This window comes from Bufo bufo, chromosome 6 (genome assembly GCF_905171765.1).
Source record: "Bufo bufo chromosome 6, aBufBuf1.1, whole genome shotgun sequence".
Classification (NCBI taxonomy): domain Eukaryota; kingdom Metazoa; phylum Chordata; class Amphibia; order Anura; family Bufonidae; genus Bufo; species Bufo bufo.
The window spans coordinates 420514236-420521565 of record NC_053394.1 but is presented as its reverse complement, the minus strand read 5'-3'; the positions used below and the strand labels follow the sequence as shown (position 1 = coordinate 420521565).

At 42.2% G+C, this 7330-nt stretch overlaps 1 non-coding gene across 1 annotated transcript; it reads right to left on the bottom strand.

The window, feature by feature from the left end:
* Window positions 1–3517: 3517 nt before the first annotated feature.
* LOC121006178 lies at window positions 3518–3603 on the bottom strand. The gene has a single exon (XR_005780045.1). It is a non-coding gene; the product is annotated as a small nucleolar RNA SNORD71 (small nucleolar RNA).
* Window positions 3604–7330: the final 3727 nt, after the last annotated feature.

Here is a 7330-nt window from a genome sequence, read left to right as displayed (position 1 = left end):
ACTACTTCTATGGCCCATGAAATTGGTTCTGAGTGGTCACTTGCTATTGTGAATTTGCCATTTTTGTGGCTCCATGCAGAGTTATATCTGGGAGAACCTATCAAATGCTATACTCTTCCAGTTGTATCATTAAGCTCCACCTCAGGACATGACATGACTAAACTCATGACCCGCTAAGCCCCTCTTTCAGCTTACCAGTGCAGCCTGGGCACTCCTGCTAGTACTATACAGCTGAGAAGGACCCGCTGTTCAGCTGAATCGGCTGTCAAGATGGTATATCTGACCCTTTAATCGTTTTTTTTAATCCCAGATGATTGTGGCTAGTGCAGCTAGCGCTTGTGGAGCCGGAGAGGAGGGTAGTTGCTCTGATTATAGGATGTGTTTGTCACGAATAATGGGAAGGGGAGGGACACCAGAATAACAACAGAAGTGGAATGACAAAGAACGAAGCCTCAAGGCTAGGGAGCGGGGAACGGTCACCTCCTAGGAAACCCCTAAACCTGGCCCTGAATTCTGTCAGTATGTATAGACCCTGAAGGTGGGAAAATACATACGCCGGAACCTAAACCCTAGGAGCCCTTAAGGATTCCCTAAAGATAGTGACAGGGAATGAGACAACTGGTTCCTTCCCTGGTGAATGAACCAGCGTCTCCCTGAGGCCTAGTAAACAACAAGAACAAGGGAACAACCAAATACAAAGAGCAGTACAACTTATCTAATGGAAAATGGATGAGCAGGAACACAGGAAAAGACCACACACCAACTCTTCCAAATCCAAGCAGAGAATATCAACCGCATGGAATAATGTGTGAAACCAAACTAAAAAAGGGAATGCAGTAATGACCACAAGTTGCACCTGACAAGAGGTGTGGTCATTACCAAACAACAACACTGAGTATCAAGATACTGTCAGTTAACCCCAAGTGCAGCCAGTCTCCCAGGTTTTCTAACAGTTTCACAGAGGTTTCTATCAGTCTATTGCTCCCTAGGGATGAGGTAGTGAGAGGAGGCTGAACCCTTTCTTCCCTTGGGGTAATCCCTGTAGTTGGGGCTCCTGCCTGATTGTAGTTTGGAATGTCCTTGATATTAGTGGCTGCATGGATGCAAAGCAGGAGGTATAAAGAATAGTAGACCGAATGTAGTGTGGTAGGAGTCAGGAAACCAGGCTAAAGTTAGAAGAATAAATGTCCCTTTTTGCTTATTTGCAAAAAAGGAGTTGTAGTACAGCTAACAATAATCTGGACACAATGCAAATCCTTTTCCCAATTGGCGAGGTATGGAGGGTGGCAAAGTGGCAAGTAATGGCACTCTTGTTATGCTATCTTGCTAAAGTCTCTCTCTCTCTCTCTAATCTCTTGCTAGTAGCTGTAATCTGGCAATTATGGCTGTAGTGTCCACTGCTTACGTGTGATGGGTGTCTTAATTCTAATCCCTCACAAGCAGCAAAGTCTGGTTAGCTGTAGTCACAGCTTACCTTGCTGACTCTTATGTTTGGCCATGCAGATTCTAAGGGTTACATTTAATAAGACCGGCATTTTAGATGCCGGTATTAACACTTTCATGACCAAGGGTCATTGATGCCCCGGTGTCCAGGTCAAAATTTACAAATCTGACATGCGTCACTTTATGTTGTAATAGCTTTGGAACACTTTTATTTATCCAAGCCATTCTGAGATTGTTTTCTCGTGACATATTGTACTTCATGATAGTCAAAAATTTGAGTCAATATATTTCACCTTTATTTATGAAAAAATCACAAATTTACCAAAAATTTTGAAAAATTCACAATTTTCTAAATTTACATTTCTCTGCTTCTAAAACACAAAGTCATACCTAATAAAATATTTATTACTTAACATTTCCCATATGTCTACTTTATGTTGGCCTCATTTTGGAAATGTCATTTTATTTTTTTTAGGGCGTTGGAAGGCTTAGTTCTTAACATTTTTAAGAAAATTTCCAAAACCCACTTTTTAGGGACCAGTTCAGGTCTAAAGTCACTTTGTGGGGCTTGCAAAGTGGAAACCCCACATAAATGACCCCATTATAGAAACTACACCCCTCAAGTAACTCAAAACTGATTTTACAAACTTTGTTAACCCTATAGGTGTTCCACAAGAATTAAAGGAAAATGGAGATGACATTTCTAAATTTCACTTTTTTGGCAGATTTTCCATCTTATAAAAATTTTTATTTAACACATTGAGGGTTAACAGCCAAACAAAACTCAATATTTATTACCCTGATTCTACCGTTTACAGAAACACCCCACATGTGGTCGTAAACTGATGTAAGGGCGCACGGCTGGGCGCAGAAGGAAAGGAACGCCGTATGGTTTTTGGAAGGCAGATTTTGCTGGACTGGTTTTAGATGCCTTGTCCCATTTAAAGCCCCCCTGATGCACCCTTACAGTAGGAACTCCGAAAAAGTGACCCTATTTTGGAAACTAGGGGATAAGGTGCCAGTTTTATTGGTACTATTTTGGGGTACATATGATTTTTAATTGCTCTATATTAAGTTTTTTGTGAGGCAAGGTAACCGAAAAATGGCTGCTTTGGCACAGTTTATTTTTATTTTATTTTTTTCAAGATTTATCTGACATGGTAGATCATGTGCTATTTTTATAGAGCAGGTTGTTACGGACACAATGATATCAAATATGTCTACTTTCTTTGTTAGTAGAATTATGTTTTTGTGTGTCCATTTTCTGAACGCCATATGTTTTTTATTTTTCTGCCAATCGTCTTGTGCAGGGGCTCGTTTTTTGCAGAAAGAGTTGAGGTTTTTATTGGTACCATTTTTGGGTACATAGGATTTTTTGATCATTCATTATTACACTTTATGGGGCAAGGTGACCAAAAAATTGGCTGTTTGGAACAGTTTTTTTAGTTTTTTTTTTACAGCGTTTATCTGAGGGGTCGGGTCATGTGACAGTTTTATAGAGCAGATCGTTACGGACGTGGCAATACCTAATATGTATACTTTTTTTTTTTTATTTAAGTTTTACACAATAATAGCATTTCTGAAACCAAAAAAATTATGTTTTAGTGTCTCCATAGTCTGAGAGCCCTAGCTTTTTTTATTTTTTGACGGTTTGATTGGTACTATTTTGGGGGTCATAAGCCTTTTTGATCGCTTGCTGTTGCACTTTTTGTGATGTAAGGTGACAAAAATGGCTTTTTTTACACAGTTTTTTTTTATGGTGTTTATCGGACGGGGTCTATCATGTGATATATTTATAGAGACGGTCGTTACGGTCGCGGTGATACCTAATATGTGTATTTTTATTTTTTATAGGAAAAGGCAATTAATTTTTTTAATTTTACATTTTTATTTATTTATTTATTTTTACTTTTATTATTTTCACTTTTTTTTTATCAAGTCCCTCTTGGATCTTGAAGATCCAGTGGGGCTGATGGCTGTACTATACTTTGCAATGCTCTTGCATTGCAAAGTATAATACAATCAGATGCCCTGTAGGTGGAAACAGCGGACGCTTTTGGAATGCCGCGGCATCTATGGGGTTACAGCAGAGTGTCAGCATAGAGCTGACACTCTCTGCTGATGGCGGCGGCTCAGGAATGGAGCCGCCGCCATCACACACAGCAGGGGGATCGGGGGCAGCGCTGGAAAGGGGGGGGGGTCGGGAGTGATTCGGCCGCCAGCATTGAGGGAGGCTGGGGCAGGACTAATGTATGGGGCGGGGAGGGGGCGGACCGCATCAGGGCAGGAGGCAGGAGATGAGTGCAGGAGGCAGGAGAGGGGCACAGATCGGGGGGGCACAGATCGGGGGGGGGCACAGAGGGTCACCAAGGGCTTGGAGGGGCACAGATCGGGGGCCATGAGGAACACTACCTGCTTTCAGGCTCTGATCTGCAGAGCGCAGATCAGAGCCTGAAACCGGCATTTTTTCACTGCCACGATCCGATTGGTTAGTCTGCACAGACTAACCAATCGGATCGATTGTCTGCAAGGGGCCACTCTGATTGGTCCCTTGCCGGCATTACTGAACTGTATGCTGTCCGTGACAGCAGCAGGGCAGGGGCAGAAGCTTTAATCCAAGCGTTTTGCAGCGCTTGGATTAAAGAACTGTCTTGACGTTTATAGACGTGATAGCTGCACGGGGCATGTGCAGCTATCACGTATATATACAGATTGCAGTCGGGAAGGGGTTAATAAGTCCCTGCGCTGGAGGTGGATCCACTGAAGTTATGTAGAGCCGCAGGCCTCTATATAACTTGGGTATAGCCACCGCCGCTTCTAAATATAAGACTGCTTCCTTGCTGAAAGACCATTTTCTATGCCTAAAACAGGTGTAGAAAATCATAAACGAGATGAGCCTGCCAGTCCGTCTTCTTTCCTGCCCACTTTTTTATACCTGGCGTGAGCAGGGAGAAGTTGCAATATAGGTGTCTTTCTGTTTAATAAATGACCCCTCTAAGTTCTTTTTTCTTTCTTTCTTTCTTGCTGTAGCAGAAGAAGTAACTTTCACACAGATCTGTTAATCTCTGGATCTTGAGGCATAAGGAGTAGGAGCACTTGCGTCCTCCCTCTTCACAAACTCAATCTCTCTCTAGACAGGAAGTCAGACCAGCCCACTCCTGCCAAGAGGGGAGGAACAGGGTGGATAACCCTGTCCCTGCCAACCATACCAGTTCATGCTGAGTGTATATAACATCAGATAACAGTACATAACAGTACATTACAATATGAAAAAAACACTTTGCAGATACCCACTGGGCAGGGCTTGGGGGCCCAAGCATTCACTTAACTTGCACTTTGGTAAAGTCTGTCACTGGATATTGTCTTAGGTCCATATTGGAGATGAGCAAAGTTTTGTAAAATTAGATTTTGCTGCTTTGCCTTATTCTTCAAAAAAAATAATAATAATCAGCTTTGTGACAAATTACTTCCTCATTAAGTGCATTTATTTGTAAGTAGTGGGTGCAATGACAGGGAGCGCTGATTGCAGCGCTCTCCATCATTGTACCCCGTGCAGCCTGAGATGACATCATCACACCAGCCGGGATTTAGGCCGAGATCTTTAAGCAAGATGGCGGCGGGCAGCCGGTTACAAGCAAATGGATGAGGTAAGTATTTTTTGGTTGTTTTTTTTTTACACTATTTCAGGTTAAATCGATTTGCTACCGTAAAGCACAAGGAAATTCGGCTTTGCGGCAAATTGAATTTATCCTGAAATTTGGATCATCCCTAGTCCATATCATTACCTATTTGGAGTAGGGCAACAGTAACAATGGCTCAATGAGCTTCAAACTTATTAACAGTAATATCAGCTAGCACTGGCGTTAAAAGACAGTAGGTCAAATGAGGATGTAAGAAACAGGGCACAGAAAACGGCAACAGCGGAGGTGTGCGGGGAAGCACCTTAACACTTCTTAACTCAGGCTACACTTTGCTAATGTACAGCCAAAAACCTTTTTTGGATCTGCATGTGTACACACATCGACGCCTGTCATTAGTGGATAATGACAGGTCTACAGGAGATGGTTACTTCTGAATACATAAACATCAACAATTTGCAGGTAAATCGCCCACATGTAGGTTTTAAAGGTTATAATTTTTATGCCTCATTTATTTGGGTTTGATGGAGCCCAAGGTTTAGGAAAGCCAAATAAAACTGCACCCAGCCAGTACATGGCCCATTACTCATCTCTGCTAAAGTTCACCTGAAATAATCCAATCCCAACACATGTAGGGAGATGTAATATAAATGGTTAAATGTCGTAACAAAAATTATAATAATGCCTAAATATATTTCAGAACAGCTAGTTTAATATGACAACTTAACGGAAAATAGCGGAATCCATAAGACTAATAAAAGCATGGCTGCACAACATTTCACATGCTATAAATGAAAAAATAGAAGCTCTTTGAGCACATTTTTGATCAAACATGTGTCGGGCCCATCTACCAGGCATCAATGTGGCTTCCGCAGATGGGTACCTAACACTAACAGAATCGCCTCTCTTGGACTTACCTAAGCCTACAATGTTCCGGGTGGTGTAGGAACCAGCTACATACAGTCAGGTCCATAAATATTGGGACTTAGACACAATTGCAACATTTTTGGCTCTATGCACCACCACAATGGATTTGAAATGAAACAAACAAGATGTGCTGTAACTGCAGACTGTCAGCTTTAACTTGAGGGTATTTACATCCAAATCAGGTGAACGGTGTAGGAATTACAACAGTTTACATCTGTGCCTCCCACTTGTTAAGGAACCAAAAGTAATGGGACAATTGGCTACTCAACTGTTCCATGGCCAGGTGTGTTATTCCCTCATTATCCCAATTACAATGAGCAGATAAAAGGTCCAGAGTTCATTTCCAGTCTGCTATTTGCATTTGGAATCTGTTGCTGTCAACTCTCAAGATGAGATCCAAAGAGCTGTCACTATCAGTGAAGCAAGTCATCATTAGGCTGAAAAACAAAACAAACCCATCAGAGAGATAGCAAAAACATTAGGAGTGGCCAAAACAACTGTTTGGAACATTCTTAAACAGAAGGAACGCACCGGTGAGCTCAGCAACACCAAAAGACCCGGAAGACCATGGAAAACAACTGTGGTGAATGACTGAAGAATTCTTTCCCTGGTGAAGAAAACACCCTTCACAACAGTTGGCCAGATCAAGAACACTCTCCAGAAGGTAGGTGTATGTGTGTCAAAGTCAACAATCAAGAGAAGACTTCACCAGAGTGAATACAGAGGGTTCACCACAAGATGTAAACAATTGGTGAGCCTCAAAAACAGGAAGGCCAGATTAGAGTTTGCCAAACGACATCTAAAAAAGCCTTCACAGTTCTGGAACAACATCCTATGGACAGATGAGACCAATATCAACTTGTAGGGGTTTGAGTCCGCACAACCTGCCTGCAGGTGCACATCACTATGGCGAAATACATACACAAACGGAAAATGCAAATGTGATCGCACACTGCATCCAGCACTCTGCCCTCCATGCTGGATGAGACATTGGTTTATATTTTGGCCAAAGCATAGTAAACCACTCACCGCGTCAAGGTCGTCTCAATTGAGTGGTCCCTAACTCTTGTTCCTACCTGTTCATGGGCCATGACAGCCACACAAAATCCAGGGAATGCAGGCAGGTTGTGCGGACTCAAACCCCTATATTTTTTTCTTTGTAGTATATATTGGAGGCGTGGCGATCTCCTTTGAGTCAAGCACACCTGACCAGTTAATCTGTCCTGGAGGCTGGTTTTAAAGTCAGTATAAAACTGAGTCTGCTTATATAGAACCTACCATTAGCCATCTGGCTCCAGGAGAAGTATATGGTGGGTTCAGCA